Here is a 17,406-nt window from a genome sequence, read left to right as displayed (position 1 = left end):
CCAAGCGTCTTTCAGATTTTCTCCCTCCCTTTGCTTAAAATTTAGAACTTCATTCTCGGGAGATAACGGAGAAGATATGAGACTAGTCATGATGACAAGCAAGCAAACTAACACACGAGCAAACAAAAAGGCAACAGAAAAAAGGCAAATGGGAAAGAGAGGAGGAGATTGGGAAAGAGAGGGCGAATAAAACGGCAATGGTGAAGTGGGGGAGAGGAAAACGAGAGGCAAATGGCAAATAAGGTAATGCGAGAGATACAGATTGTGATGGGTACTTGGTATGGTTGACTTGCTTGCGTGAGCCTCCCCAGCAACGGCGCCAGAAATTCTTCTTGCTACCTCTTGAGCACTACGTTGGATTTCCCCGAAGAGGAGAGGATGATGCAGCAAAGTAGCGTAAGTATTTCCCTCAGTTTTTGAGAACCAAGGTATCAATCCAGTAGGAGACCACGCACAAGTCCCTCGTACCTACACAAAACAACAGCTCCTCACAACCAACGTGATTAGGGGTTGTCAATCCCTTCACGTTCACCTACGAGAGTGAGATCTGATAGAGATGATAAATAATATTTTTGGTATTTTTGGTATATAGATGCAAAGTGAAAAGTAAAAGGCAAAGTAAAAACAAAGCAAGTAATAAAGTAATGGAGATTGATATGATAAGAATAGACCCGGGGGCCATAGGTTTCACTAGTGCTTCTCTCAAGAGGATAGATATTCTACGGTAGGTGAACAAATTACTATTGAGCAATTGACAGAATTGGGCATAGTTATGAGCATATCTAGGTAATGATCATGTATATAGGCATCACGTCCGAGACAAGTAGATCGAAACGATTCTGCATCTACTACTATTACTCCACTCATCGACCGCTATCCAGCATGCATCTAGAGTATTAAGTTAAAAACAGAGTAACGCCTTAAGCAAGATGACATGATGTAGAGGGATAAATTCATGCAATATGATAAAAAACCCATCTTGTTATCCTCGTTGGCAACAATACAATACGTGCCTTGCTGCCCCTTCTGTCACTTGGAAAGGTCACCGCAAGATTGAACCCAAAGCTAAGTACTTCTCCCATTGCAAGAACTACCAATCTAGTTGGCCAAACCAAAAAGGATAATTTGAAGAGACTTGCAAAGATAACTCAATCATACATAAAAAAATTCAGAGGAGATTCAAATATTGTTCATAGATAAGCTGGATCATAAACCTACAATTCATCGGTCTCAACAAACACACCGCAAAAAGAAGATTACATCGAATATATCTCCACGAGAGAGGGGGAGAACATTGTATTGAGATCCAAAAATAGAGAAGAAGCCATCTAGCTACTAGCTATGGACCCGAAGGTCTGAAGTAAACTACTCACACTTCATCGGAGGGGCTATGGTGTTGATGTAGAAGCCCTCCGTGGTGGATGACCCTCCGGCGGAGCTCCGGAATAGGCCCCAAGATGGGATCTCGTGGATACAGAAGGTTGCGGCGGTGGAATTAGGTTTTTGGCTCCTGTTCTGATCATTTGGGGATACGTAGGTATATATAGGAGGAAGGAGTACGTCGGTGGAGCAACAGGGGGGCCACGAGGTAGGGGACGCGCCCTAGGGGGGGGCCCACCCTCGTGACCGCCTCTGTTACATCTTGGAGTAGGGTCCAAGTCTCATGGATCACGTTCGGTGAGAAAACCACGTTCCCGAAGGTTTCATTCCGTTTGGACTCCGTTTGATATTCCGTTTCTTCGAAACACTGAAATAGGCAAAAAAATAGCAATTCTGGTCTTGGCCTCCGGTTAATAGGTTAGTCCCAAAAATAATATAAAAGTGGAAAATAAAGCCCAATATAGTCCAAAACAGTAGATAAAGTAGCATGGAGCAATCAAAAATTATAGATACGTTGGAGACGTATCACTCCCCGGCAGCGGCGCCAGAAAATAGTCTTGATAACCCACAAGTATAGGGGATCGCAACAGTTTTCGAGGGTAGAGTATTCAACCCAAATTTATTGATTCGACACAAGGGGTGCCAAAGAATATTCTCAAGTATTAACAGTTGAGTTGTCAATTAAACCACACATGGATAACTTAGTATCTGCAGCAAAGTATTTAGTAGCAAAGTAGTATGATAGTAATGGTAACAGTGATAAAAGTAATGATAGCAGTTTTGTAGTAATTGTAACAGTAGCGACGGAAAAGTAAATAAGCAAAGCACAATATGTGAAAAGCTCGTAGGCATTGGATCAATGATGGATAATTATGTCGGATGCGATTCCTCATGTAATAGTTATAACATAGGGTGACACAGAACTAGCTCCAGTTCATCAATATAATGTAGGCATGTGTTCCGAATATAGTCATACGTGCTTATGGAAAAGAACTTGCATGACATCTTTTGTCCTACCCTCCCGTGGCAGCGGGGTCCTAATGGAAACTAAGGGATATTAAGGCCTCCTTTTAATAGAGAACCGGACCAAAGCATTAGCACTTAGTGAATACATGAACTCCTCAAACTACGGTCATCACCGAGAAGTATCCCGATTATTGTCACTTCGGGGTTGTCGGATCATAACACATAATAGGTGACTATAGACTTACAAAATAGGATCAAGAACTCACATATATTCATGAAAACATAATAGGTTCAGATCTGAAATCATGGCACTCGGGCCCTAGTGACAAGCATTAAGCATAGCAGAGTCATAGCAACATCAATCTCAGAACATAGTGGATACTGGGGATCAAACCCTAACAAAACTAACTTGATTACATGGTAAATCTCATCCAACCCATCACCGTCCAGCAAGCCTACGATGGAATTACTCACGCACGGCGGTGAGCATCATGAAATTGGTGATGGAGGATGGTTGATGATGACGACGATGATGAATCCCCCTCTTCGGAGCCCTGAACGGACTCCAGATCAGCCCTCCCGAGAGAGATTAGGGCTTGGCAGTAGCTCCGTATCGTAAAACATGATGAAACTTTCTCTCTGATTTTTCTCTCTGTGAAACGGAATATATAGAGTTGGAGTTGAGGTCAACGGAGCTCAAGGGGGCCCATGAGACAGGGGGCGCGCCCAGAGGAGGGGGCGCGCCCCCCACCCTTGTGGACAGGGTGTGGGCCCCCTGGCCTTGATTCTTTCACCAGTATTTTTTATATTTTCCAAAAGTTATCTCCGTGGATTTTCAGGTCATTCCGAGAACTTTTGTTTTTTGCACAATAAATAACACCATGGCAATTCTGCTGAAAACAGCGTCAGTCTGGGTTAGTTTCATCCAAATCATGCAAGTTAGAGTCAAAAACAAGGGCAAAAGTGTTTGGAAAAGTAGATACGTTGGAGACGTATCAGGTGCCTTTATGTATATGCTCTAAATAAAAGTCTGAGATGGGAGCGGCCCACACCTCGGTTCAATGCCCCGCCCCTGCCTTGTAGGCCATCTACTGCGCACGTCAGTTGTAAAAATACGCGGCTATACTGAAGGAAATATGCCCTAGAGGCAATAGTAAAGTTATTATTTATTTCATTAATTCATGATAAATGTTTCTTATTCATACTAGAATTGTATTAACCGGAAACTTAGTACATGTGTGAATACATAGACAAAACCTATAGTCCCTAGTATGCCTCTACTTGACTAGCTCATTAATCAAAGATGGTTAAGTTTCCTAACCATAGACATGTGTTGTCATTTGATGAACGGGATCACATCATTAGGAGAATGATGTGATGGACATGACCCATCCATTAGCTTAGCATTATGATCGTGTTAGTTTCATTGCTACTGCTTTCTTCATGACTTATACAAGTTCCTCAGACTATGAGATTATGCAACTCCCGAATACCGGAGGAACACTTTGTGTGCTACCAAACGTCACAACATAAAAGGGTGATTATAAAGGTGCTCTACAATTGTCTTCGAAGGTGTTTGTTGGGTTGGCATAGATCGAGATTAGGATTTGTCACTCTGTGTTTAAGAGAGGTATCTCTGGGCCCTCTCGGTAATACTCATCACTATAAGCCTTGCAAGAATTGTGACTAATGAGTTAGTTGTGGGATGAAGTATTACGGAACGAGTAAAGAGACTTGCCGGTAACGAGATTGAACTAGGTATTGAGATACCGATGATCGAATCTCGGGCAAGTAGCATACAGATGACAAAGGGAACAACGTATGCTGTTATGCGGTTTGACCGATAAAGATCTTCGTAGAATATGTAGGAGCCAATATGAGCATCCAGGTTCCGCTATTGGTTATCGACCGGAGATGTGTCTCGGTCATGTCTACATAGTTCTCGAACCCATAGGGTCCGCACACTTAACGCTCGATGACGATCGGTATTATGAGTTTATGTGTTTTGATGTACCGAAGGTAGTTTGGAGTCCCAGATGTGATCATGTACATGACGAGGAGTCTCGGAATGGTCGATACATAAAGATTGATATATTGGACGGCTATATTCAGACACCGGAAGTGTTCCGGGTGATTTCGGAGAAAACCGGAGTGCCGGAGGGGTTACGGGAACCCCCCGGGGAAGTATTGGGCCTTAGTGGGCCTTAGGGGAGAGAGAGGGCAGCAGCCCAGGAGGTGGCGTGCTGTGATGCCCCCGATTCAATCGTACACTAATCATACACACAGATGTGTATGATCAAGATCAGGGACTCACGGGAAGATATCACAACACAACTCTAGACACAAATCAAAATAATACAAGCTTTATATTACAAGCGAGGGGCCTCGAGGGCTCGAATACAAGCTCGATACACAAGAGTCAGCGGAAGCAACAATATCTGAGTACAGACATAAGTTAAACAAGGATGCCTTAAGAAGGCTAGCACAAAAGCAACATGATCGAAGGGGTAAGGCCTCCTACCTGGGACCTCCTAACTACTCCTGGTCTTCGGCGGCCTCCATGTAGTAGTATCCATCGGCGGTGGCATCTGGCTCCAAGGATCCACCATCTGGTTGCATCAACCGGAAAGAAGAAATAAAGGGGAAAAGGGGTAGCAAAGCAACCGTGAGTACTCATCAAAAGTACTCGCAAGCATCAGATCTATACTAAGTATGCATTGGTATCAAATGGAAGGTTTGTATCTGTGGACTGAGCTGCAGAATGCCAGAATAGAGGGGGAAGGCCTCGCCTATCGAAGACTAGCATCTTCACGCAGCTCCAAGCATCTTACAACATGTATAAGAGTAAAGAATAGCATTTTAATTAACAAGCATGTTGTAACAACAACGCCCAGAGATCCTTTCTCGACTCCCTGCGAGAAAGCAATCTCGGAGCCACATATCCATCACATATCTCAAGTATCCATTTCTAGTTATATAAGATCCGGATACAAGTCTGAACGTCCATTACCATGGACATGGTATTCGAATATATATCTTCCCTACAGGGGTGCACCATGTTACCCAACACGCTCGATCATTCTGGTCGGACACACCTTTCTGGGGTCAATGCCCGGCCTCGGAAGATCAACACATCGCAGCCCTACCTAGGCTCAGCAGAGAGGTCCCCACCGGTCTACCTCCTAAGCACTCCTGGGTCTGGGCCCATCGCCCGTTGCACTCCGGGTCATTGTGAGCCGGGCGGACCAGGCTCCACCACTACAGGATGGTGACGGCCAGCCGTGCCGCACTACTGAACTGGATGTCTGACAAAGCTTTGGCTGATACCACGACGTCGAGGCCCATATCTATTCTCGCGTGGTGGTTAGTGCGTAAAGGCCAGAGGCCAACTCAGAACAAATACCCAAACCTGTTAGTGCATTGGGGGCTCGCGAAAACGTGCAGAGACTCACGATAATGTGACCCCGTCTGTCACATCCCTAGTCTGGTATGACCTAGACTAGCTAGTCGTTTGTGCATCATATTTAAATTTCATTTAAATTTGAAATGAGGATTGGTGGAACCCTCAGAATCATTTTTGAAAATGACCCAAATAAAAATTTCTCCAAAAGGGTCCAAGAAAATGCTCATGTTGCCCTCTGAAAATATTGGACAGAGATAAAAATCAAAACAATATTTTTAGGAGCTCATGGACATTTTATTTTGGCCATTTGGATTAATTCAATAAATATTTGCATTGGAAATATATTTCTATATATATATGAAATATGGTCCAAAAATTATGCCAATTATAAAAGAGCTCTGGAATAATATATCTAGCTCCTGCAAAAATTGGCATAAGGAAATTAAATGATTTAATATATTTATTAAATCCAAACAATGTCAGAAAAATTAGAAAACAAAATTAAAAAAAATGCCTACCTGTGCTCACCTGAGGCCTGGCACTGTGCGGCCCAGCTGGCCGGCCCAGCCGACTGGCTAGCGCCAGTCGTCCTCCACCTCCCGCCAGGAGGCCAGAGGCGTGTGGCCGGCGCGTGCGCACCGCCGTGCCGCCACGGCACCTGCCTGCCTGTCCTCCCCCTCGACGCCTGGACGTCCGGAACGTCGCCACGCGCTGCCCCGCACCGCTCTCACTCCCTCCCCCTCGCCCTCCTCCTCTCCCCCTGCTCTCTCTCCCTCTCACCCGAAGCACTGCCGCCGCCGCAGCTCGCCACCGACGCGCTCCCCGCCGTCCCCTCGCCCCTCCGTAGAGCCCCCGAGCTCCGCCGCGACCCCCTCTACCTCCTCGTCGAGCCAAGCAAGACGGGGCATCCCGTGGAGCCATCGCCGTCGCCATCCTCGCCTCCGGCCGCCGTGGGTACTCGCCGTCGATTCGGGAGCTTCCGGGCATCCCCGACCTCGTCCTCGCGCTCGCTGGATCCGCGGTGAGCTCCTCCACCGTTCCCCTCTCTTCTCCCTCCCGTTCCCGTGCCGTAGCGCCGCTCCCCACCACGGCCGAAGCCTCTCGCCGCCGTCCATGTCGCCGTCGCCGTCTCGGCCCGCCTCCGCCCAAACCAAGCATCCCTTCACGCTCCTGGTGCCACGAGGGTGCCGCCGAGCCCCTCAGGTGGCCTCCCCGTGCCCCGCAGCCCGATCTCGCTCGCGCCCGAACTCCGGCCGCCGCCGCGAGCTTTGCTCCGGCGAGCTCCGGCCGTCCCCGCTCCTCCCACCTGTCCCACCAGATGCGCGAGAGCCCGGGCTACGCCCCGGTGCTCTCAGACGCCGTCCCCGTGGCCTGTGGCGCGGACTCCGCCGTGTCCAGAGGTCGCCGGCGACGAGCCCCCGTCGCCTGAGCCCTGCCAGGTGGGGCCGGCCCGTCAGGTGATTAGCTTAGTGCTAATCACCGTTAACTAACCCCCCCCTGACGCTGACCAGTGGGCCCGACCCCCCCCTAACCTTTTAATTAAATTAAATTAACCCTGTTAACCCCAGTGTCACTGACGTGTGGGTCCCACACGTCAGGTTTGACCCTGGACAGCCGCGTTGACCCGCTGATGCATGATGACGTCATGCTGACGCAATTATTTATTTTCTGGAATTAAATAATTCAGAAAATCCAGAAAATGATTTGAACTTCAAAAATTCATAACAATTCAACCGTAGCTCAGATTTAAATAATTTATATATGAAAAATTATCAGAAAAATGCAATCTTTCCATCTGTACTAGTTTCATGCATGACAAACCAACTTATACATGCTGAATATGGGAAAACACATTAGGGCATATATAAGAGACTTAATTTAGTAATGCATTTGAACCTTTGGTTCAAATGGACTTCAAACCAAATGTTTACTAGTTGCATTAGCTCAACAGCATCACATCTACATGCCATGTTCATGCATCATATTGTTGCATATGATTGTGTATTGATTGCCGGCACCGTTCCTTCTCGATAGGTCCTGCTCCGGAGACGTTCCAGAGTACCTGTCTGTGAAGCAGTGCTTCCCTTGTTGTTTTACCAGGCAAGCAAACCCCCTTGTTCATTTCGATAAAACCCTACTCTCTCGCTCCTGCTCTCAGTTATTGCATTAGGACAACAACGATTCATCTGCTACTTTGTGTTGCGGTAGTTGAACCCATTCCTCTGCATGACCTGTCATTGCCACAGTAAATAGTTGAAACCCACTAGCATGTGTAGGAGTTGATTGAAGCCACTGAGGTGTTCCTACCATGCTATGCCTGCTATTGCTTAGAGTTGTGTCAGGTCTGATTCATTGGGAATGAATTGGAGTGTTACGATATGTTCTGATGCTGAGAGTGAAGTGTGTGAACACGATTTGGTAAAGGTAGCGGTGAGAGGCCATGTAGGAGTACATGGTGGGTTGTCTCACTGGAACCGTCCTTAAGCATTGAGTTCTGTGTATGTTGTCCAATGACTCGATACTACCACACATTGGGTTCCGGTAACTCGACCCCTCTCGGCTTATTAACCAACTTGGTCTCTGTCCAGGAGTCGCAACTAGTTTCTGGTGTTTGTAGGTAGTGCTAGTTTTCTACCAAGTGGCACCCGGTCAGGTGGGCTTGGGACAGACTAGGCACCAGTGGCACGGTGTACCAAGCGTAGATCCATCCGGCGAGGTGGGCTTGGGAACCCTGCACACATCGTTTGGGGCCGTGAGTGAAACCCCGGCCGGATCTCCTTGCGGATGGAACCCGAATAGGCGATAAACCTGGACTAGAGTCTTGTGTGGTTAGTCAGGTCGTGGCCGACACCCTCGCCAGGCTTCCGCTTGAAGGTTGCCGAGATACATGACGTGTACATGGCGGTAAGTGGCGAGAGCGTGTGTGAAGAAGTACACCCCTGCAGGGTTAACATGATCTATTCGAATAGCCGGGTCCGCGGTTATGGACTTCTTGGATGCTTACATGGTACATAGACAACTTGAAGTGGATACTATAAAATGCTCAAGACAAGTGTGAGTGCTATGGATGGCCTTCTCGTAGGGAGACGGGGATGAATCCATAGTAGTGTATTGTGTGGTGATTAGTGGACTCGTGTACGTTGTTTCACCTCCAGAGTTTCTGGTAGTCGTAGAACAGGATAGCCACAGAGTCAAAGCTGGCTTGCTGCAACTAAACCCCACATTACCCTCTTGATACAAATGCATGTATGATAGGATCTGATGTAAGTCTTGCTGAGTACCTTTGTACTCATGTTGCTTTATTTATGTTTTTGCAGCGGAGACTTCGGTCTTACTAGTGTTCTCGTGGACTTCGACTAGTAGCTAGTACCTCAGCTACGATCTTGATCGGATGTTGTAGATAGTCAGGCTCTCCAGCCTTTTTCATTTGTAGATGTCTGTACCCAGACATGTAATGCTTCCGCTTGTTGCTTGTATGCTCTGTATGACGGGTCTTGTGACCCCTGTTTGCAATAAATGCTATGATGGCTCTTCTGAGCCTTTATCTATATGATTGTTGAGTTATGCTGTGATGCCATGTTGTACAGCACATACTTGCATGTTATGCGTACGTGTAATGTGTATTGCTATGTGTGGGATCTGACTATCTAGTTGTTTATCTTAGTAGCCTCTCTTACCGGGAAATGTCTCCTAGTGCTTACCGCTGAGCCATGGTAGCTTGCTACTGCTCTGGAACACTTAGGCTGGCCGGCATGTGTCCTTCTTCGTTCCTGTGTCTGTCCCTTCGGGGAAATGTCACGCTTTGAGTACTGGAGTCCTGTTAGCCCGCTACAGCCCGGTTTACCGGAGTCCTGCTAGCCCAGTGCTACAGCCCGGACCCACTTGCTGATGACCGACACGTTCGAAGCTGGGTCATGGATGCCTGTCCCTGTAAGTCTGTGCCACTTTGGGTTTACGACTAGTCATGTCAGCCCGGGCTCCTTATCATATGGATGCTAGCGACACTATCATATACGTGAGCCAAAAGGCGCAAACGGTCCTGGGAAAAGGTAAGACGACACCCGTGGGGATACCGTGCGTGAGGCCGCAAAGTGATATGGGGTGTTACCAGCTAGGTCGATGTGACATCGAGTCGGGGTCCTGACAGCTTTGGTATCAGAGCCTGACTGCCTGTAGGATTACCAAGCCAAACTGGTCGAAGTTGAGTCTAGAAAATCTTTAGTTATGTAAGGGAATTGATTGTGGGAAGGAACGTAAGGCTCTTTTTACTCCTTTACCTCATGGCCTTCTGATCTGAGTCATCCTATCTTTCCGACGGGATTAAGGAACTAGGCTCCTCTTCCGTCTATCAGGATCACGTGTTACTACTCCGTAGCCCCATAGGATTGGTTGATCAGAGTCATACCCCAGTTTTGAGTATTTTCGGTGTAGTCTATTTAGTATGATCTCAGAACCTTGAGTATGTTACCACCACATTTTTAGTAGGATGTCTCATTCTGAGCATTTTACTGCCGTTATGCTGCCGAAATTTCCCTAGGAGTTCGAGAGATACTAATTCCTTGTCCTACATTCTACAGTCCATAGTTAATGTTGATTTCGTCCTTGGTTTCGTTTCTCAGGATGTCATCAGCTAAGCGAAGTTCCGTTGCTCGTAGCCAGAACCACGGAGATGGTAGGGATGAGGATCCTCCTGATCAACCTTCGTTGACAGAGTTCATGCTAGAGATGGAGAGGAACAAGCGTGAGTCCAACCGCTTGTTGGCACGTATCGAGGAGAACACCGCACATCAGTCCAATAAGCCTGTGACCATTCATGACTTCATTCGCTTGCACCCACCTACCTTTCATCATTCCATCGAGCCACTCGATGCAGATGACTGGCTCCGTAGCATCACCCATAAGCTGCGTTCCGCGAGCGTAGCTGAAGATGACAAGGTCACCTATGCCACATACCACCTGGAAGGTCCTGCTAGTCTTTGGTGGCAGAACTATGAGGCTATGCTTCCAGCTGGCCAGACTTCCACCTGGAGGGATTTCGTTGAGGCTTTTCGCGGCATCACATTTCCTGAGGCCCTCCTTGATCGCAAGAGAGAAGAGTTCTGTAGCTTCACCCAGGATAAAATGGCTGTTGATGCTTACAGCCGAGAGTTTGAGAACCTCGCCCGCTATGCTACAGAAGAGGTGTCCACGGACGCCAAGAAGCAGGCTAGGTTCCGGAAGGGTCTCAACCCCAAGTTGCGTCGTGATCTCCACCTGCATCATTGTGGTACATTCCAAGCCCTTGTGAACAAGGCCATTAATGCAGAGACAGCTCAACTCACTTACAAGGAGTCTCGTAAGCACACTCGTGCTTTGGGATCTTCCTCCGGTTCTAGTTCTCAGAAGCGCCGGATTTGGGTTCCAAACTCTGCTCTTCCGCCCAAATATGTACCGAGGCCATCTTATGTGGCACCTCATCAAGCTCAGCAGTATGCTCCACCCAGGCCTATTGGTGGACCGCCTTCTAATACAGGTCCACATCCTACCTCCAAGATTTGTTACAAGTGCGGAGAGCAAGGCCACATTGCCCGTATTTGCACTCAGACCAGAGTTGCTCTACCCCAGCCCGAGAAGTCTTTTGTCCATGGTAAGCCATCACGCAAGATGGTCAGTGCCAAGTCAGCTCCCACTGAACATGGACGTGTGCATCATGTCTCAGCTAAAGCCGCTCATGATGATCCAGATGTCGTTCTTGGAACACTCCTTGTCAACTGTCATCCAGCATCGGTTTTGTTCGATACTGGAGCATCTCATTCCTTCATTTCCGAAAGCTATGTCCGCTTGCACGACATGTCATTTTGTGATATGCCCTCTCCACTACTTATTCAAACTCCTGGATCCAAATGGCAAACTTCTAGGATAAGTTATGGCAATGAAATCCTTGTGGACAGACTTGCATTCCTTGCCTCCTTGATATCTCTCAAGTCTTCGGATATTAACATCATCTTGGGTATGGACTGGATGACAGCTCATCATGCCAAGATTGATTGTTTCACCAGGTCTGTTCAGCTCACACACCCATCTGGCAAGATAGCCATTGTCTCCACTAGAGTTGCAAAGCGTCAGCTCTATTCCCTTAATGCCAGCCTCTTCCAGACCTTGAAGATATCCCGGTAGTCCGTGACTTTCCGGATGTCTTTCCAGAGGAACTGCCAGGTGTTCCGCCTGACAGAGATGTAGAGTTCGTCATAGATCTTATCCCAGGAACAGCTCCAATCTCCCGGAGACCCTACAAGATGGCACCCTTAGAACTAGCCGAGCTTAAGAAACAACTCGATGAGTCCTTGCAAAAGGGTTTCATCCGTCCTAGTTCTTCTCCTTGGGCTTGCCCCGTCCTCTTTGTCAAGAAGAAAGACGGTACGGACCGGATGGTCGTAGATTATCGTCCCGTTAATTTGGTCACGATAAAGAACAAGTATCCGCTTCCCAGGATCAACGACCTGTATGATCAGCTCGCTGGATCCTCAGTCTTCTCCAAGATGGATTTAAGGTTAGGCTACCATCAAATCAAGATCAGAAACGGGGACATTCCCAAGACAGCTTTTGTCACTCGTTATGGCCAGTACGAGTACACCGTCATGTCCTTTGGCCTAACCAACGCCCCAGCCACATTCTCCCGCTTGATGAACTCGATCTTCATGGAGTACTTAGATAAGTTCGTCGTGGTTTACCTCGATGATATTCTTATCTACTCGAAGAACGAGGAAGAGCATGCCGAACATCTTAGACTTGTGTTAGAAAAACTCAGAGAGCACCGCCTTTATGCCAAGTTCTCCAAGTGTGAATTTTGGTTGTCAGAAGTGACCTACTTAGGCCACGTAATCTCTGGTAAGGGCATTGCTGTCAATCCCGAGAGAGTTCAAGCCGTTCTCGATTGGACTCCACCTGAGACAGTCAAACAAGTTAGGAGTTTCCTTGGTCTAGCCAGCTATTGTCGCCGCTTTGTTGAAAACTTCTCCAAAGTAGCCAAACCCCTCACGGAACTTCTCAAGAAAGATAAAAAGTTTGAGTGGTCCCCACAGTGTGAGTACAGTTTTCAGGAACTGAAAAGACGCCTGACTTCTGCTCCCATACTTGTGCCACCGGATTTCACTAAAGACTTTATTATCTACTGCGACGCCTCACGACAGGGACTAGGTTGCATTCTTATGCAGGATCGTCATGTGATTGCCTATGCATCTCGACAGTTGCATCCACATGAGGAGAATTATCCTACACATGATCTAGAGCTTGCAGCCGTAGTCTATGCACTCAAGACCTGGCGACATTACCTCCTTGGTAAACGTTGCGAGATCTACACCGATCACCAGAGTCTCAAGTATATCTTCACCCAACCAGATTTGAACCTTAGGCAAAGACGTTGGTTGGAGTTAATCACAGATTATGATCTAGGGATTACCTACACCCCAGGCAAAGCCAATGTCATGGCTGATGCTCTAAGCCGTAAATTCTATTGCAATAATCTCATGTTGCAGCAAGGCCAACCACTTCTCCATGAGGAATTCTGTAAGCTTAATCTTCACATAGCTCCTCGCGGTTTTCTTTCCACCTTGGTGGCGAAACCTACCCTTGTGGATCTTATCATAGAAGCCCAGAAGCATGATTCGGGGATTACTCGGATCAAGAGAAACATTGCCAAGGGTATTGCTGGTAGTTTCTCTATGGATGATCGTGGTGTTGTTTTCTTTGAGAATCGCTTGGTGGTTCCCAAGAAGCAACATCTTCGACAATTGATTCTTAAGGAGGCGCATGAATCTCCTCTCACAATTCATCCCGGTAGTACTAAGATGTATCAGGACCTACGCCAGAGGTTCTGGTGGACTAGGATGAAGAGAGAAATCGCTGAGTTCATTGCTAAATGTGACGTTTGTCGTCGCATTAAGGCAGAGCATCAGAGACCTGCTGGCACCCTTCAGCCTTTAGCTATTCCTGAATGGAAATGGGATAAAGTTGGTATGGACTTCATTACCGGCTTTCCCAGGACCAAAAGAGGGAATAACGCTATCTTCGTAGTCGTTGATCATCTTTCCAAAGTGGCTCACTTCCTTCCTGTTCGAGAGAGTATCACTGCTAGTCAGCTTGCTGACTTATATATTTCTCGAATAGTGTCACTTCATGGTGTTCCACTAGAGATCAATTCAGACCGTGGCAGTCTTTTCACTTCTCATTTTGGGAGAGTTCCAAACTGCCATGGGAACCCATCTTTCCTTCAGTACCGCTTTCCACCCTCAGTCGAGTGGTCAGGTGGAACGGGTCAATCAAATTCTCGAAGACATGCTTAGAGCTTGCGTTATCTCCTTCGGTATGGATTGGGAGAAATGTCTTCCTTTCGCCGAGTTTGCCTATAACAATAGCTACCAATCCAGCCTCAAGCAAGCTCCTTTTGAGGTTCTCTATGGACGAAGATGTCGAACACCTTTGAACTGGTCAGAAACCGGTGAAAGACAATTCTTTGGACCGGATATGATCCAGGAGGCAGAAGAGCAAGTTCGCATCATTCGTGAGAATTTGAAAACAGCCCAGTCTCGTCAGAAAAGTCAGTACGATCGTCATCATAAGGATATGACTTATGAAATTGGCGACCAAGCTTACCTTCGGGTTACTCCTTTGAAGGGTACCCATCGTTTCGGTATCAAGGGCAAGTTGGCTCCTCGTTACATTGGTCCTTTTCGTATTCTCGCTAAACGAGGAGAGGTTGCCTACCAATTGGAACTACCTCCACATCTTTCTCGAGTTCATGATGTCTTCCACGTCTCTCAACTCAGGCGTTGCTTCTCGGATCCCATCCGCGGAGTGGACCATGAAATGCTTGATCTCCAAGATAACCTCACATACCGAGAGTACCCAGTTCGCATTCTTGATCAAGCAGAGCGTGTCACTCGACGTCAGAACATCAAGTTTCTCAAAGTTCAGTGGTGTCATCATTCCGAGAGAGAGGCTACTTGGGAGCGAGAAGATCGTCTTCGACTGGAGTACCCCACTTTCTTTCCGTCGACCCCTGAATCTCGAGACGAGATTCTGTCAAGTGGGGGCGAGTTGTCACATCCCTAGTCTGGTATGACCTAGACTAGCTAGTCGTTTGTGCATCATATTTAAATTTCATTTAAATTTGAAATGAGGATTGGTGGAACCCTCAGAATCATTTTTGAAAATGACCCAAATAAAAATTTCTCCAAAAGGGTCCAAGAAAATGCTCATGTTGCCCTCTGAAAATATTGGACAGAGATAAAAATCAAAACAATATTTTTAGGAGCTCATGGACATTTTATTTTGGCCATTTGGATTAATTCGATAAATATTTGCATTGGAAATATATTTCTATATATATGAAATATGGTCCAAAAATTATGCCAATTATAAAAGAGCTCTGGAATAATATATCTAGCTCCTGCAAAAATTGGCATAAGGAAATTAAATGATTTAATATATTTATTAAATCCAAACAATGTCAGAAAAATTAGAAAAAAAAATTAAAAAAAAATGCCTACCTGTGCTCACCTGAGGCCTGGCACTGTGCGGCCCAGCTGGCCGGCCCAGCCGACTGGCTAGCGCCAGTCGTCCTCCACCTCCCGCCAGGAGGCCAGAGGCGTGTGGCCGGCGCGTGCGCACCGCCGTGCCGCCACGGCACCTGCCTGCCTGTCCTCCCCCTCGACGCCTGGACGTCCGGAACGTCGCCACGCGCTGCCCCGCACCGCTCTCACTCCCTCCCCTCGCCCTCCTCCTCTCCCCTGCTCTCTCTCCCTCTCACCCGAAGCACTGCCGCCGCCGCAGCTCGCCACCGACGCGCTCCCCGCCGTCCCCTCGCCCCTCCGTAGAGCCCCCGAGCTCCGCCGCGACCCCCTCTACCTCCTCGTCGAGCCAAGCAAGACGGGGCATCCCGTGGAGCCATCGCCGTCGCCATCCTCGCCTCCGGCCGCCGTGGGTACTCGCCGTCGATTCGGGAGCTTCCGGGCATCCCCGACCTCGTCCTCGTGCTCGCTGGATCCGCGGTGAGCTCCTCCACTGTTCCCCTCTCTTCTCCCTCCCGTTCCCGTGCCGTAGCGCCGCTCCCCACCACGGCCGAAGCCTCTCGCCGCCGTCCATGTCGCCGTCGCCGTCTCGGCCCGCCTCCGCCCAAACCAAGCATCCCTTCACGCTCCTGGTGCCACGAGGGTGCCGCCGAGCCCCTCAGGTGGCCTCCCCGTGCCCCGCAGCCCGATCTCGCTCGCGCCCGAACTCCGGCCGCCGCCGCGAGCTTTGCTCCGGCGAGCTCCGGCCGTCCCCGCTCCTCCCACCTGTCCCACCAGATGCGCGAGAGCCCGGGCTACGCCCCGGTGCTCTCAGACGCCGTCCCCGTGGCCTGTGGCGCGGACTCCGCCGTGTCCAGAGGTCGCCGGCGACGAGCCCCCGTCGCCTGAGCCCTGCCAGGTGGGGCCGGCCCGTCAGGTGATTAGCTTAGTGCTAATCACCGTTAACTAACCCCCCCCCTGACGCTGACCAGTGGGCCCGACCCCCCCTAACCTTTTAATTAAATTAAATTAACCCTGTTAACCCTAGTGTCACTGACGTGTGGGTCCCACACGTCAGGTTTGACCCTGGACAGCCGCGTTGACCCGCTGATGCAATGATGACGTCATGCTGACGCAATTATTTATTTTCTGGAATTAAAATAATTCAGAAAATCCAGAAAATGATTTAAACTTCAAAAATTCATAACAATTCAACCGTAGCTCAGATTTAAATAATTTATATATGAAAAATTATCAAAAAAATGCAATCTTTCCATCTGTACTAGTTTCATGCATGAAAAACCAACTTATACAAGCTGAATATGGGAAAACACATTATGGCATATTAAGAGATTTAATTTAGTAATGCATTTGAACCTTTGGTTCAAATGGACTTCAAACCAAATGTTTACTAGTTGCATTAGCTCAACAGCATCACATCTACATGCCATGTTCATGCATCATATTGTTGCATATGATTGTGTATTGATTGCCGGCACCGTTCCTTCTCGATAGGTCCTGCTCCGGAGACGTTCCAGAGTACCTGTCTGTGAAGCAGTGCCTCCCTTGTTGATTTACCAGGCAAGCAAACCCCCTTGTTCATTTCGATAAAACCCTACTCTCTCGCTCCTGCTCTCAGTTATTGCATTAGGACAACAACGATTCATCTGCTACTTTGTGCTGCGGTAGTTGAACCCATTCCTCTGCATGACCTGTCATTGCCACAGTAAATAGTTGAAACCCACTAGCATGTGTAGGAGTTGATTGAAGCCACTGATGTGTTCCTACCATGCTATGCCTGCTATTGCTTAGAGTTGTGTCAGGTCTGATTCATTGGGAATGAATTGGAGTGTCACGATATGTTCTGATGCTGAGAGTGAAGTGTGTGAACACGATTTGGTAAAGGTAGCGGTGAGAGGCCATGTAGGAGTACATGGTGGGTTGTCTCACTGGAACCGTCCTTAAGCATTGAGTTCTGTGTATGTTGTCCAATGACTCGATACTACCACACATTGGGTTCCGGTAACTCGACCCCTCTCGGCTTATTAACCAACTTGGTCTCTGTCCAGGAGTCGCAACTAGTTTCTGGTGTTTGTAGGTAGTGTTAGTAGTCTACCAAGTGGCACCCGG

This window comes from Triticum aestivum, chromosome 4B (assembly GCF_018294505.1).
Source record: "Triticum aestivum cultivar Chinese Spring chromosome 4B, IWGSC CS RefSeq v2.1, whole genome shotgun sequence".
NCBI classification, from domain to species: Eukaryota; Viridiplantae; Streptophyta; class Magnoliopsida; order Poales; family Poaceae; genus Triticum; species Triticum aestivum.
The sequence above is the reverse complement of the archived record's forward strand: the minus strand, read 5'-3'. Positions refer to the sequence as shown.